The sequence below is a fragment of the Talpa europaea genome, assembly GCF_964194135.1.
Source record: "Talpa europaea genome assembly, chromosome: 12".
NCBI lineage: Eukaryota > Metazoa > Chordata > Mammalia > Eulipotyphla > Talpidae > Talpa > Talpa europaea.
In genome coordinates, this window is record NC_140079.1 from 40,247,564 (window position 1) to 40,263,938 (window position 16,375).

Genomic DNA, 16,375 nt, shown 5'->3' on the forward strand with positions numbered 1-16,375 from the left:
AAATTTACTTTTTACATCATAGTTCATTTTTAAACAATATTTGCTTTGCCCCTCCCCCCTCGGTGTAGTCCCCATAGAATTTCTTTCATAAACCACCCGTGCACCATCACCACAGTCCCCTGTGCTCCTCCCTCTCTCCCTCTGAGCCCTCTCCCTCTTCCTCCCCTGCAGGATGTCTCTGATTTATAATCGTCTGTTTTTGTTTTGCTGTGTTTTGTATTGTTATTATTTTTTTACATTAATGTCTTATTTGGTTTCCCTATATTCCTCCTATAAGTGAAGCCATCCGATATTTTTCTTTTTCCTTTTGACTTACTTCACTGAGTATAATTCCTTCTAGCTCCATTCACATTGCTGCAAATGGCAATAGTTTATCTTTTTTGATTGCTGAGTAATAATCCATGGTGTATATATAACACATCTTCTTCATCCAGTCATCTATTTTTTGACATTTGAGTTGTTTCCAGGTTTTACTTATTATAAATAGTGGTGCAGTAAACATAGGGGGACAGGTGTTATTTGAATCAAATGTTTTTTGTGTCCTTTGGGTAGATCCCAGGATTGGAATTGCAGGGTCATATGGTAGCTCCATTTTCAGTAGGCTGAGAAACCTCCAGACAGCTTTCCATACTGGTTGGACCAATTTGCACTCCCACCAGCAATGTAGGAGAGTTCCTTTTTCACCACATCCTTGCCAACATTTGTTGTTGCTAGTTTTTTTGATATGTGCCATTCTTACTGGTGTAAGGTGGAATCTCAGTATGGTTTTGATTTGCATTTGCCTGATAATAAGGAATGTTGAACATTTTTTCATATGCCTGTTGGCCATTTGCATTTCCTCTTTGGAGAAACATCTTTGAAGTGCTTCTGCCCATTTCTTGAATGTTTACTTTGTTTTTGTTGAGTCGTGTTAATTCTTTATATATTTTTGTGATCAGTCCCTTACCGGTTGTATGGAGTGCAGAGTTCTTCCCCCAGTCATTGTGGTGTCTCTTTGTTTTGGTTAATGTCTCTTTTGCTGTACAGAAGCTTTTCAGTTGATGTAATCCCAGGTGTTTAACTTATCCTTGACTTTCTTTGCTTTGGGTGATGAGTCTTTAAAGATATTACTGAGATGTATGTCTTGTAGTGTTTTATCTGTATTTTCTTCTATATATTTTACAGTTTCCAGTCTTTTTTTTTTTTAAGATTTGTTTATTTATGCATACAAGAACTGGGGTACAGGCCAGAACTGTGGGGGCTAAGAGGAGTCACCAGAATCAGAGTGGGGAACGGAACAGGCAGATTGACTGAAATACACTGCTGAGGTGAGCAGCAGGCAAGTCAGGAGAGGTCTGCTGCACCATGTGGGTAGCTCCCTGGCCAGGGATCGAACTCTTGCTGCAGAGGCTGCAGATTGCTTCATAGGTTGTGTCTTAACGTCTTGTGCCACCAAGGAGGCCCTGATTTCTGGTCTTATGTCCAGTTCTTTTATCCATTTTGAGTTAATTTTTGTGCACGGTGAGAGGTAGTGGTCTAGTTTCATTCTTTTGCTTGTGGTGGTCCAGTTTTCCCAGCACCATTTATTGAACAAACTATCCATGTTCCATTGCATATTCTTTACTCCTTTGTCAAAGATTAGTTATCCATATAAATGTGGCTTTATTTCTGGGCTCTCTATTCAGTTCCATTGGCCTGTGTGTCTGTTTTGTTCCATTACCACACTATTTTAATTATTATGGCTTTGTAATATAATTTGAAGTTTGGAAGTGTGATACCTCCATTCTCCCTTGTTTTCGTCAGTAGGGCTTTGGCTGTTCTTGGATTTTGTGGTTCCACCTGAATTTCATCAGTATTTGTTCTATTTCTTTTAAGAATGTCATTGAGATTTTTATTGGAATAGCATTGAATCTGTAAATTGCTTTTGGTAGGATGGTCATTTTAATTTGGTAGAATTCATTTGTGAGGCTGTCTGGGCCTGGGCTTTTATTTTGGGGAGTGTTTTGATTACTGCTTCAATTTCACTGCTTGTATTTGGTCTGTTTAGGTGTTCTGTTTCTTCTTTATCTAGCTTTGGATGATTATATTCTAGGAATTTGTCCATCTCTTCTAGATTGTTGAATTTGTTTGCATGTAAGGGTTCATAGTAATCTCTGATTTCTTTTGATTTCTACTGAGTGCCTGGCTAGAGGTTTGTCTATTTTGTTTATTTTTTCAAAAATGTGAGATTGGGTTGTTTCTTTGAGTTCTTTCTTGTTTCTTGATGTGAGCCTGTAGTACTATATATTTTCCTCTCTTACTGCTTTTGCTGCATCCCATGCATTCTGGAAATCGGTGTCTTTGTTGTCATTCAACTCATAAAGTATTTTTTAATTTTTTCTTTGATCTCATTAGTCCAGTGGTCTTCCAGTAATGTGTGAATTTCAATCTCCATGAAGTGGGGGTGTTTTTCTTTCATGATTTATTTCTAGCTTGATGCTTTTATGATCATAGAAGATAGTTGGAATGATTTTGATCTTGATGTATCAGTTGACGTTTGTCTTGTGGCCCAGTATGTGATTGATTCTGGAGAATGATCCATGCACGTTTGAGAAAAATGTGTACTCATATTTTTTTGAGTGCTGGGTCCTATAGATGTCTGTTAAGTACACAAGTTCTATGTCTTTATTTAAGGCTCTAGTGTCTTTGTTTTTTGTCTTGTTGATCTGTCTATTGGTGAGAGTGGGGTGTTGAAGTCTCCCACTATGTATGTATTTTCTTTAATGTCTGTTTTCAGAGGTGACAATCATTGTCTAATATATTTTGGTGCTCCTTTATTTGATGAGTATATGTTAATGAGTGTTATGTCTTCCTGATGTATTGTCCCCTTGATTGTAATGTAGTGTCCGTCTATATCTCTTTTTACTTGTTAAGGCATTTAAAGCTTGACTGCAATCCCCGAATGGTCTACAGAATTTTAATCCTTCCTAAAAATATCCCAGTTGTGAATCATAGTGCAGAGGCCAGTTAAAATGTCTCATCCTTTGAGTAAGAAAATGATTGATTTGAAAATTGTTTTCTAGTTTTTGTAGCTTAGCATGAGGATTAAATCTATGTGTGGCTTTCTAAATAGAAGAGTAGGAGTAAATGTATAAAGCAAAAGTTTATTCAAAAGGGATATTAACTATTATTATAAAATACAGTGTATCTAAATTTTTTGATTTGAAATAAATATGCATGGGAATGTTCAGACAGTTCCTTTTGGGAAACTAACCATAACCAGTTTTTGGTAACTTCTTTATTATCACATTAGTGCTTAGGCATATAGAAAACAAGTTGGTGCGAATGCCTGTATTTCTTACCTGTGTTTATTCTTGTAATCAGTTATTGGTTTTTTCTGGTAATGTGATTCTTGAAGACTGAAACCTTAAGGCTCATCCCTTCTTTTCCCCTGGTGCTTCTCATCTGGACCAGCTGAATAGAAGCCTGGATGCTCCTGCTCTGTGAGCTGGTGCTGCTGCTTGCTCAGAGCTCCTCCTTGAGCTGTGCTGCCCTGGATTGTATTGTTGTCCTGACGAAGCCTGGGTCCTATAAACAGTGACTGAGTTGGCTGTTTTGGTGATTTTTAGTAATTTGGAATAGGAGTGTGAAAATGGGTGCTTCCTGACTGTGGTCCTGGGTGTGTATTTTAGCTAGAACCTCTCTTTAGAGGGAAGCTATGACCAAGGCTGAGTTTCACCAGATCATCAGTGGGTCATCTTGAGTGATGGGAGGATGGGTGGTTTTGCCTTGTGAAGGAGTTGAGGCTATCAACTTGTGGTCACTCCTTAAATTATTGCTGTATCAGAGAGAAAGAAGCAGAAGAGATGGGAAAGCAAGGCAGGTTGTCATGGGATTCCAGAGAGTACAGCCCTGAGTAACTGTGACTGCTGCTGCCCTTGCATCTGCTAGTGTAATAAAGATCCTCACCTTGTGGGTTGTAATGGACAACACCCACAGTCTCACTTGAGATAGTGTGGATGAACAGAAAAAAAATATGGTTTGTTTTGGTAGCTTCTGTTCTGAAATAGTAGAGTGTTGCAGAGACCTAGAGTCAGCACAAATCAAGTTTCACTATGAAAAGAGCAGGCAGCAAGGCTGCCCTGAGGAGGAATAGCAGGTTCACTGCCCATTGTGTTTGTGAGTAGCTGGATTAGAGAACATGAGGTAAATGCCTGACAGTAGAGCTTTATGTCATTTATAGGGCATCCTGTAGAACGATCTTGGTCCTTATCTCTTACCACACACAGACAGCATCTGACTCTGTAGATTGAGGGATCATTTTTAAATTCTACACTGGTGGGCCTCCCCGGTGGCGCAGCGGTTGAGCGCTGGGTTGTGAAGCTGCCTGCGGCCTCTGCGGCGCCGGTTCAATCCCCAGCTGCTCCCCGGCCACCGGAGGAGGGTCCCACATGGCGTGCAGACCTCTCCTGCCACCCGCTGCTCCCCTCAGCAGTGTACTTCGGTCCTTCCGCCTGCTCTGCTCCCTGCTCTGGCTCTGGTGAATTCTCTCACCCTCCCGCGCTTCTGACTGTACCCAGTGCATGTATAAACAAGCAAACAAACAAATAAATAAATAAAACATGCCTCTATTAAAAAAAATAAAATAAAATAATAAATTCTACACTGGATTTTTTCTTTATAATTAATCAATGGTGTTAAATATAAAGTGTTTGTCCTTACCTGTAAATGATAGAACATAATGTATAATCACTCATCTTATCGTTTCTTTTCTATTGTATGTAGTTTCACTTCACTGGAAATCACTGTGATTCACCATTCCCACCATCCTCCAAGTCTTCTGTTACTGGCTCATACTGTTTTGTTTTGTTTTTATAAGTTTTATTTATTTATGCATACAAGAACTGGGGTACTGGCCAGAGGTGCAGGGAGTGAGAGGATTCACCAGAGACAGAGTGGGGAGCAGAGTAGGCAGATTGACTGAAATACACTGCTGAGGGGAGCAGCTGGTGAAACAGGAGAAGTCTACTGTGCTGTGTGGTTAGCTCCTTGGCCTGCTGAGCATCAAACTTGTGCTGCAGTGGCTGCAGACAGCTTCACAGTGCTATGCTTATGCCACCAGGGAGGCCCTCACACTGTTTTCTTTTCCAGAATGGCATATATCTTGGTTTGTACAATACAGGGCCTTGTCAAATGACTTCTTCCCCTGTCAATAAACTCTTAGTTTCCTCTACCTGATTTTTTGGCTTGCTTGATGCCTCTCTCCTTTTTTTTTTCTTTTTTTAAGATTTATTTATTTGTATAAATACTGGGTGCAGTCAGAAGCGCGGGAGGGTGAGAGAACTCACAAGAGCCAGAGCAGAGAGCAGAACAGGCAGACTGATGAAATACACTGCTGAGGGGAGCAGCGGGCGGCAGGAGAGGTCTGCTTGCCATATGGGACGTTCGTCTGGCTACCGGGGATCGAACCAGTGCTGCAGAGGCTGCAGGCAGCCTCACAACCCAGTGCTCAACCACTGTGCCCCCCGGGGGGGGGGGCGAGGCCTCTTTTTTTTTTAATCACACTAGTGATTTCATGTTACATAGCATTGAATGTGTGTGTTTTGATTTCTGAGATATAACTTGCTTACCTCTAACTCTTTTCTGTTATGAATGAAGTGTCTGCAGAATATCGTGGATATGGTGTGATCATAAGGTTACAGGACATTTTGAAAAATAGTGTTTTACTAGATCCACTCAAGAGTATTTTTGCGTTGATAGAAATTTTCCTGTGCTCCACTGTAGTTGTAGCACATTACATTCCTTTTCATCAGCAATGAGTTAGGACTACCTGTTGCTTAACATCCTTACCATATGTGGTGTTTGGAGTGTTTTGAATTTTGACCATTTATTGTGTTAGTGAACCACAGTGTGGCTTTAATTGCAATTTCCAGTCACATTTGTTGTTGAGCATGTTTTGTATTGTTTCTGCATCTCTTTTTTTGTTGAACCTTCTGTTCACAGCTCTTAATCTATTTTAAATTGAGTTGTTTGCATATGTCAAGTTTTTAAGGGTTTTTGCATATTTTGGATGCCAGTTATTTATCAGATAACTGTTCTGCAGTGATCTCACACTCTATGATCTGTGCTTTCATTGTCTTCAGTCTGTCATTCTCAGAGCAAGAATTTTTTTTGTTTGAATGAAGGAAATTGTCAGTTTTTTTCTTTTCTGGGCCTTGCTTTTTGTGTTGCATCTACAAGTCATTCACCAAACTCATGGCCACCTAAATTTTCCTTCTGTGTTCTTTCAGGAGTTTATTACTTTACCTTTGAATTTGTATCAGTGTCATACTTTTGTTTCCTTTGGAAGGCTCATGTCTACATTTCTTTCATGCCTGTTTGTTTACTTGAGTTTCTTTTTCATTAGAATTGCCTTTCCTGGGGCCTCCCCAGTGGCGCAGCGGTTAAGTGCTGGGCTGCGAAGCTGTCTGCAGCCTCTGCAGTGCCGGCTCATCCCCAGTCACCCGTGAGGGTCCCACATTGCGTGCAGACCTCTCGTTGCCACGCCCGCTGCTCCCCTCAGCAGTGTATTTCATCAGTCTGCCTGTTCTGCTCCCCACTCTGGCTCTGGTGGATTCACTCACCCTCCCACGCTTCTGACTGTACCCAGTGCCTGCATAAATAAATAAATAAATGAATGAATGAATGAATGAATGAATAAAACTTAAAAAAAAATTGCCTTTCCCCTTAGTTTGAAGATCAGTTGAGCATGTCTTTGTGAGTCTGTAGGAAAGTAGTTGATTTCTGTATCATTCAATTATGTTATTCTGTCATCAAGACCAGGAGCTGTGGCTTTGTGGATTCTTTCAGTTCTTCATGGAGACAGTCATGTCATACAAAACACATGAAAATGATTTTTTCCAAGAATGGAAGTTCTCCTCTATATCCAATTTGTATAAAGCTGTGTTAGATTTTATCAAATCCTTTTTTATTTTTATTTTGCCCTTTTCAATAGCAGTACTTTTTGTCTTTCATCTTTTCTGTAGTTGCCTTAACTTGATGTTTACATTACTGGTTATAAATCTTTCCCTTTTTTGTGTATTGTTCAATGACCTAAATTGCTCTAGTTAATTGCAATTGGTGCGAACTACAGCATATGATAGGTTGTATTTTTGTCATTTACTTCCAAATAACTCATTTTCTTGAGGCTCCCTCATTTTGTGTATCATTAGGAGGTTGTTACTGAAGTTTATCCTATTATGGGGTTTCCCAAGTACCGGTTATACATTTCTGGGTAAATTTCTTTTGTGGCAAGATTATTTTTTGTTTGGTTTTAGCTCTTCAGATTTTTAAGGCAAACTTTCTTTACTGGAATGTTTTCTATCATTGTGAATATTCCTTGTGAACTGGAGAAAGAATATGTTTCCTATTGTTTGAAGTTTTCCATAGATTATAATTTTTAAAAAAGATATATTTATGCATACAAGGACTGGGATACAGGCCAGAGGTGTGAGTGTTGAGAGGATTCACCAGAGAGAGAGAATGGGGAACAGAACAGGTGGATCTACTGAAATACACTGCTGAGGGGAGCAGCAGGTGTGTCAGGAGAGGTCTGCTGCACCATGTGGGTCATCTCCCTGGCCGGGGATCGAACTCATGCTGCAGTGGCTGTAGATTGCTTCGTAGTGCTGTGCTTAACCCCTTGCACCATCAGGGAGGCGCCTAGACTATGTTTTAACCCACTTGTTACATGGTGGTGTTCAGTTCACCTTCCCCTCCTGATATTTTGCCTAGGGAAATTTATAATTAATCATATGAGGAAGTTGAGTCTGCAGTCAAAATACTGCATTCATCTCTTTCTTTTAGTATTCTGTCAGCTCTTGCCTTAGGTGTTTACCCCTTTTATTTAGTATGCACAACACACATAGGATTGATGTGCCTATTCAGAGAAGGGCCCCCTTTATACTTCTGTGTGGTGTCCTTTATCTCTAAGAGTTCATTGATTTGAAGCCTACATTGCCTGTGATTCATACATCTATGGTTTTTTTGGATAGGTAAAGTGTTTCACTGTCCCTTTTCCTTGCATCTAATTGTGTATTTTAAAGTGGTTTCTTTTGTAGACAAAATGTATTTCTGGTTCAATTGTACTGATATTTTGATAAAAATATATAAAATTTTACTGTTTTCTAATTTTTTTCCGTTCTGTGTTTCCTTTTGCCTTCATATTTTTTCAGACTGATTGCTTTTTTTTTTTTTCTTATTCACTTTAGGATATCAACTGCACATTTGCATTTTTCTCTTAATAATTGTCAGTGAGTTTTCCATATACATTGACAACTAACTCCTTTCTCTGTCAAGTAACATCAAAGTTCATTGATTATGGAAGTACCTCATAAAACAGTAATCGCCATCTCCCCCCACCCCCACCTGTAACATTGCAGTCCTTTATTTCACCAGAACATAACATTATAATTATGTGCATTGTTGCTAATCATTTTTTCAACCAAGTTCACCTGTTACCCTGATTATAAAAAAACAACATATTTTATCTTCTTTTGTTTTCTAATGTTCTGCTTGCATCATTAGCATTCTTTCTGATAAATATTTGAACATTTTATTCACCAAACAGATACACTGAAAACAAATTCCCTCATTTTTTTCCTTAGAATGCCTTTTACATTTTTTTTTTACTTTTGGAAAGAGTTTCACTTGACACCATTTTAGGAAAGTGAATTTTTAAGTTCAAAATACTAAATATTTTGCTTAGGTTTTGCTCAATTGGAATTTAGTAAGTTTGGTTTAATTCTGACCTTTCCTTTTATACAGAATTTCTTTATTTTCTGTTTTCTTTTGGTACTTTATATTTCATTTTCTGCCGGGGACCAGCCTCCAGCAAAATGTCGTGTCAGGGGTTCCTGAAAGGATGAGACGGCCTAGGCGACACGTTAAGGGCTGAGGGGAAGAGGATGAGGTAGTGAGGAGACACTGACAGTGGATAAGGTGCAAGTATCTTCAGCTGAGAGGCTCAGCAGGTCTTTATTCATTTTTAGTAAGCAAAAAATATATCATCATGTGTAAAACAGAAACAATTAGTGTATTATATTCCCATAGACTACTGGCTCCTACGGGTTTCAGCTAGACGGTAGCCTTCAAGGTTAATAGATGAAAAACCAAACCTAACACTAACTTATTATTTTAGCTAGACAGTTACCTAAGACAGTGGATATCTGCCAGTACATCCCTATCAGCTAAAGCCTAAGCATCAAAAGACTATTCTATTCATATGGCCTTCAGTCATAGACCAGCTGCTACTCAGCTACCAGAACTTTTTCTATCTACAAACTTCTTAGCACAGTTAACTTCATTTAAAAACTTTGCTAAGAAACTTCTAAATAAAAAGGAACTTCTAAAAAAGCAAAAGGACTTATTATAATAGTTGTGCTAGTTTGCTTGTCAGATATGTACAATAAATTATCTCCCATTGTCAAGTGGGCCAAATTGTGTAGTAACTAATTTCTAAACAGGTAATTTTCCGTGCCAATTGCCTAATGTACTTTTCTGATAAATTTTTCTCTTTTTATGACCAAGAACAAAAAATAAAGGGATGTTAAGTCTTCAGCCCCACGGTGTGAGGCACAAGGAATCTTCGGCCCCACAGTGTGAGGCCCTTTAGCTTCGGCCTCACGGTGTGAGGCCCTTTGAGCTTCGATGCTTGCCAGTGTCTTATCTGGCTGGGGCATCAAGGCCTCCTGCAGCAATTTTCAACTAAGGATGTTTTATTTGGTTGTGTCTTTATCGTGCTTAAGGTTCTTTTGTTTTTCTACATACTATCATTTGTCATTAATTTTGGGAAATTTCAGTGATTAGTATTTATTCTGTTACTTTTTATGTTTTCTATTCAGGTGTGTATTTTAGCTCTGTGTTAAAGATGGCAATACTCGGGGTCACAGATAATGTGTTATGGCTCCCTTTATTCTGTTTTGTGCATGATAGAGACTGATGAAATAAATATATAATAAACAAAGTACTGCTTATGTTAAGGGTAGAAAATTGCAGCATATTTTAAAATGCCATCATTCTTTTCTCCCCAAATTTTGGAAACTGATTTGCCATTTTATTTCCTGGCTTTCCTTGATTTAGGAAGCATTGATCATTTGAAGTTATGGGGTTTTTTGGGTCAAATTGAGGATCCCAGCTTCTAATTTACTTAAATGTCAGCCTGGAAGTTGGCAATACATCTCTGTAGTGGCTTGTCAGAAAACACTTCCTCCTGTATTGCTGGAAAGGAGATTTTATGTGCTTTTGGAGGAAAACATTATTAAATCCTTTGCATGTCCTGTTATCATGTGTAGACTCACTATCAAATCATTGTGGACACATAAACATCAACCATTTTGACCATCTGTAAACTTTTGTTAAGTCTGCAGCTCTTAACCTGTTCTTCTTAACCTGTTCCGTTGCCATCAGATTGGACAGTGAAATGAAGAAATGAGTGTGGTATACATTACACAATTTAAAAGAAATATTTCTCAAAATTATTTACATTTTATTTGTCTATATGTTAGTCCTACTTATATTTTGGAGTATGTTTGGATGACATGCTAGCTGATTCTTCCTGAAAGTTTGATTACCAGACTTCCCTGGACTCAGATTTTTGCTGATGGAATAAAGATGATTCCAGTTCTTCCTGTATTTTTAGTCATTAAAACCTTGTGCAGATTTGTCTCTCTGCCACATGGACTATTATAAATGTTGGGTCATGGCAAAGATGATACATTTTCTCACAAGAAATTGATTATCATAAAAATTAGATAATACTGGCTTCAGTTATATGCATATTTTTTTTGTCATTTCCCTATATGCTCTGAACTTCCCAGTTAGAGAGAATTAAGGTATAATGTGATCCTAGGAAGAATTTGTAAATACTTTCCATGTGTTCATGATAGTGTTAAATTTTTTAAGGAGTATATGTGGACAAAGTTTTTCTTTTTTTTTTTTTAAATTGGGGTGATGTTGGTTTACATTTTTGTTTGTATTTGGGAGTATAGGATCCTTCTTAATGCTATTGCCAATACTGCACCCACCACCAAAGCATTTGTGGCCCCACCAACTTAGTCCATTGTACTATCTCCCCACCTTCCTCTTACCCTTTTCCTTTCTCTCCTTCTCTGGATTCCTTGGCTGTGTAAACAGAGTAAATTTTAGTGATCAAATCATAAATGTTTGGATATGGCATTATTTTAAGTAACCTCCCTAAAAATAGAGTATAGTGTTGTCAATCACATGCATTATACTATCCACATACTTGGAATGTTTAGGACTCAGTGACATATGAAGATGTGACTGTGAACTTCACCCGGGAAGAATGGGCTTTATTGGATTCTTTCCAGAAGAAACTCTATACAGATGTGATGTGTGAAACCTTCTGGAATCTGGCCTCAATAGGTAAGAATAACATTCCTTCACCTTTTCCATTAGAGATCAAGTGTATCTTTCTCATCAGTGTTGTCCAATATGTAGCGTCTGGAAAGGAAGGACTATGATCAATAAACAAGTTGTACTGAGAACTCTCAGTGGATTTAAAATCTAGTAATTCTCATATAATTTCTATTAATTCTTAATTCTTTATCTTGGCCTGCATTTTAGGAAAAAAATGGGAAAATCATATCATTGAAGATCAGTCCCCAAACCAGAGGAGAAAACTAAGGTAAGTAATATACAGTAGAAAGAAGTATTTTTCATCTTTGGGTGTACTCTGAAATTTTAAAAAGAGCTAACAAAACAAATAACCCATTTCATATTATTTACTCTTAACAAAAACTTTACCAGAAAAAACTTTCTTATATGTTACATGTGTTCATTGTTTGCAAAATAGGACACATAGAAACTACAGGTAAACCCATGCAGAAATGCCGAGAAGATACCATAGGTTTGTTTCCAGACCATTATAAAGTGAATGTAGTAATGAAGTCATGTGATTTTGGTTTTCCCAGAGGTTTATCCAAAGCAGTGTATATACCTTAATTTAAAAATACTATAAAAATACCAAATTTTTTTTTTTTTTTTTTTATACAAGCACTGGGTACAGTCAGAAGCACGGGAGGGTGAGAGAATTCACCAGAGCCAGAGCGGGGAGCAGAGCAGGCAGAAGGACCGAAGTACACTGCTGAGGGGAGCAGCGGGCGGCAGGAGAGGTCTGCGCGCCATGCGGGACCCTCCTCCGGTGGCCGGGGAGCAGCCGGGGATCGAACCGGCATTGCAGAGGCTGCGGGCAGCTTCGCAACCCAGCGCTCAACCGCTGCGCCACCGGGGAGGCCCTATAAAAATACCAATTTTTTGACATGGCACTAATGAACTCTTCGGTACAAATTGCTACAAACCTTGAATTTGTAAATGCTTAATAAAGGTGTAGAGTTAAAAATTTAAGTATGCCTGTGTAAGAATATCACTGTTGTGATAATACCCTGGATAAAGTCCTGTTGAATCCAGTTTCAGAAAATCCTTTATTTTTTCTGTAAATTGTAATATGTACTAGATAATATGATGGTGAATGAGGAAGCCATTAATAATGTTCTTGCTTTTTACAGAAGTTATATGGGAGAGAGAGATTGTGAAAAGAAAGAAGGTAGTCAACATGGAGGGAAGAACAGCCTTATTCCGAATCTCAGTCTAAACAAGAAAACTATTGGTGTAAAACCATGTGAATGCAGTATGTATGGAAAAGTCTTCATGTGTTCTTCATCCTTTAGAAAGCACATCATACGTCACACAGGAAACAAACCATATGAGCCTCCAAAATATGCTGAGAAACCATGTACATGTGAGAAATGTGGGAAAATGTTCAGATTTTCCATTTCACTTCTAAGACATGGAAGAATGCACACTGCAGAAGTCACCTATATGTGTAAATGGTGTGGGAAAACATTAAGTTCTTATGAACATTTACAAATACACGAACGAATTCACACTGGAGAGAAACCATATGAATGTAAAAACTGTGGTAAAGCATTCACTAGTCCCCGTTGTCTTCAAAAGCATGGAAGAACTCATAGTGGGGTGAACTATGCATGTAAACTCTGTGGTAAAGCCTTTAGAGATCACAGTTATTTAAATACTCACATGAGAGTTCATACTGGAGAAAAGCCCTATAAATGTGAACTATGTGGTAAAGCCTTAAGAGATCTGAGTTCCTTAAAAGTACATCAGAGAACTCATACTGGAGTAAAACCCTACAAATGTGATGAATGTGGAAAAACCTACGGCTATTATACTTCCTTAAGTAATCATAAAGTAACTCACAGAGGAGAGAAACCATATAACTGTAAGATATGTGCAAAAACCTATACTTTTCGCTCAAGCCTTCGAAAACACATGATCACTCATACAGGAGAAGGACCTTATAAATGTAAGGGATGTGTGAAAACATTTATTTCTCCCAGTGCATTAAAAGTACATGAAAAGTGTCATACTGTAGAAAAACCTTATGAATGTAAACAATGTGATAAAGCCTATAAAGAGCAGAATTCCTTAAAACTACATGAGAGAACTCATGCTATAGGGACTCTCTATGAATGTAAACAATGTGGTAAGTCCTATGGTGACCAACGTTCCTTAAAAATACATGAGGGAATTCATAATGGAAAGAAAATCTATGAATGCAATCAATGTGGCAAAGCCTATAGAGATAATTATTCCTTAAGAATTCATGAGAGAATTCATACTGGAGAGAAACCGTATGAATGTAAATGGTGTGGAAAAGCCTTTAGAGATCAAAGTTTGTTAACAATTCATGAAAGATCTCATACTGGAGAGAGACCTTATGAATGTAAGGAATGTGGAAAAGCCTACAGATATTACAGTTCCTTACACTATCATAAAACAACTCACAAGAAAGAAACCTCATAATGGTTAGGAATGTGGTGAAACCTGTATTGTTCTCTCTAGCCTTCAAAATCACATGAACATTCACACTGGTGCAGTACATGAATGTAAATTAATTTGGGAAAACATTTCTTCCAGTTATTACACATATATGAAAATAGTCATACTGGAGGGAAACCTTATGAAGCAGTGTGGTAAAACTGTCAGATCTTCTTTGGGGCTTCAAATACATGAAAGAATGCATACTGAAAAGAAACATGAAGAGCATGTAGTAAAGCATTCAGTAAACAAACCCCATTAGAAAACATGAAAGAACTCATAATAGATACCCTGTGAATTTAGTTATGTTGAAAGGCCTACTCTTGTGAGACTCATACTTTCAGAGATATGTGTGATTGTGCACTGGAGGAAAACAAAATTGAGAACCTTTCAGTCCTTTCTGAAGGGATAAGAGGACTCATTGAAGAAAACTTTGAAAATAAGCAGCATGTGCAGGACTTGAATTGGTTCAGATTCTTAAATGTGAAAATTTCCATGGAAAATAAATAAATGAGAAAGTTTTGTGGAAGCTACTCCATATTTTATATATAGAAAACTGTTTATATATTTTTTCAACATATATACATTTAGTATGTATATTCAGTATATATGTATATATTTTACCTTTTTTGCTGCTTACTGAAAAAGCTGCTTTGCATTGGTGGGTTAAGGGTGCGGTCGATTTATACTTTGTCTATTTTCTATGCCATTATATACTTGAAATAAATTTTTATGCTTGGCAAATACTTCCTGTTAAAATTTTTTTTAAACATCCCTGTTGACATTTTCACAATACAGGATTTCTCCCTTCAGGTGTGGTCACCATAGTTTTCCCACCACCAAGCACCCATAAACTGTTGAGTTGGGAACACGCCAGCATGTCATTAGCTCCAATAGGGGGTCTTGGGTCTCCCCATCCAACAGCATGAAAGATGGAGATTAATAACATGCACCCATTTTACTTGAGCCCAAATAGCAGGAATGAAAAAGAGAAGGATCCCCACTGAAGGGAGAGCTGAAATGCAAGAGAGAATAGATCTTCAATGGTCAGATCTTTGACACGCCCACAGGGGAGTTTCTTGGTCTGTGGGGTGAGCTGTAGTTGTTTTCAAGTAGACTGGTCAATCTTACTGTTTTTACTGGAACCCATAGTGGTTCTGTAGGTGACAAAAAAGAAACATACCCTCTTCCTCTCCCCCAGGTTAAAAGTTCTACAGCTCCCAGCCAGGTTGGTCTTTGCAATTGGCGGTGTTACACAACCAAGGGTTTAGGGCTTGGTTCTCCTGGGATAAAATGTTCTAGTGCTGTGAGGCCAGAATTAGTAATGAAATGTTCCATTTGCAACATAAGTTAAAAGTCAGTAGAGCTTTTTATATTTGTTTTTGTGGGGACAGGTTACTTCTTTTTTTGCTTTAAAGATACCCCTTTTTTGTTTTTAAAAGTTGTGGTTTAAAGCGCCCATTGACTTTTATTTTTTTAAAGATTTATTTATTTATTTATACAAGCACTGGGTACAGTCAGAAGCGCAGGAGGGTGAGAAAATTCACCAGAGCCAGAGCGGGGAGCAGAACAGGCAGACTGAAGAAATACACTGCTGAGGGGAGCAGCGGCACGGCAGGAGAGGTCGCCATGGATCAAACCAGCGCTGCAGAGGCTGCGGGGAGCTTCGCAGCCCAGCGCTCAACCACTGCGCCACTGGGGAGGCCCTGGCTCTTTTAACTATAACTTGTCCTGTAGCATTATAAGGGATGCCAATCATATATTTAAAAGTTTTAAGATAGTAGGAGAGAATGAATGAGTTGTCCATTTACAGTTTTTGGGTCCAGATTAGTATAATTTTGTAATATTCTCAGCAGATCTAGCCTGAAATGGAGGATTTTTTGGCTTTTGAGCTGTTGCCTATTTTTAAAATTATGTCTTGATATGACAGATCATGTGAAGGGGGCTTTGGCATAGAGGAGCCAGCAGCAGTTTTATGTAAATTCATTCTAATGGGGTACTTAAGGTGGTGGTGGTGGGGCTCTGTTTAACATGTTTTTTTCTCCAAAGTCCTGAATGATAAGCAGCACAAGTTGCAAGTATATAAATGTGGAATTTGAACTTGCTCTATATCTCGCTGGAGCCAGTGGTCAAGATGTTCCTAATCAGAATCTAAAGAGCCCTCTGGGGAACCAGGGACAGTGATTTTAACCACTTGCAGGATTTGAGTGAGCTCCTTATCAGAAATTTTACAACTTACAGATAGGAGGAGGGTCTTAAGTTGTTCACAATGTTGAAGTTGAGCAGAAGGAACAGTATAACCCATTTTTAGTTAAAATTAAAAAAAGAATGGAGAGTAAGCGATCAAGCCATAAAGCTAATAAGGGCAAGCCTCCTGATATTGGGCTGATTTTGTTGGGTCTTAGTGTAGTGCTTAGATGAGAGTGGGTTCTCCAGCTATCACACTGCAGCTGGCACTCTCAGAATTAAGTGAGTTGGAATTTAATTCTGCCTAGTGTAGGGGAAAACAGCCTGGGTT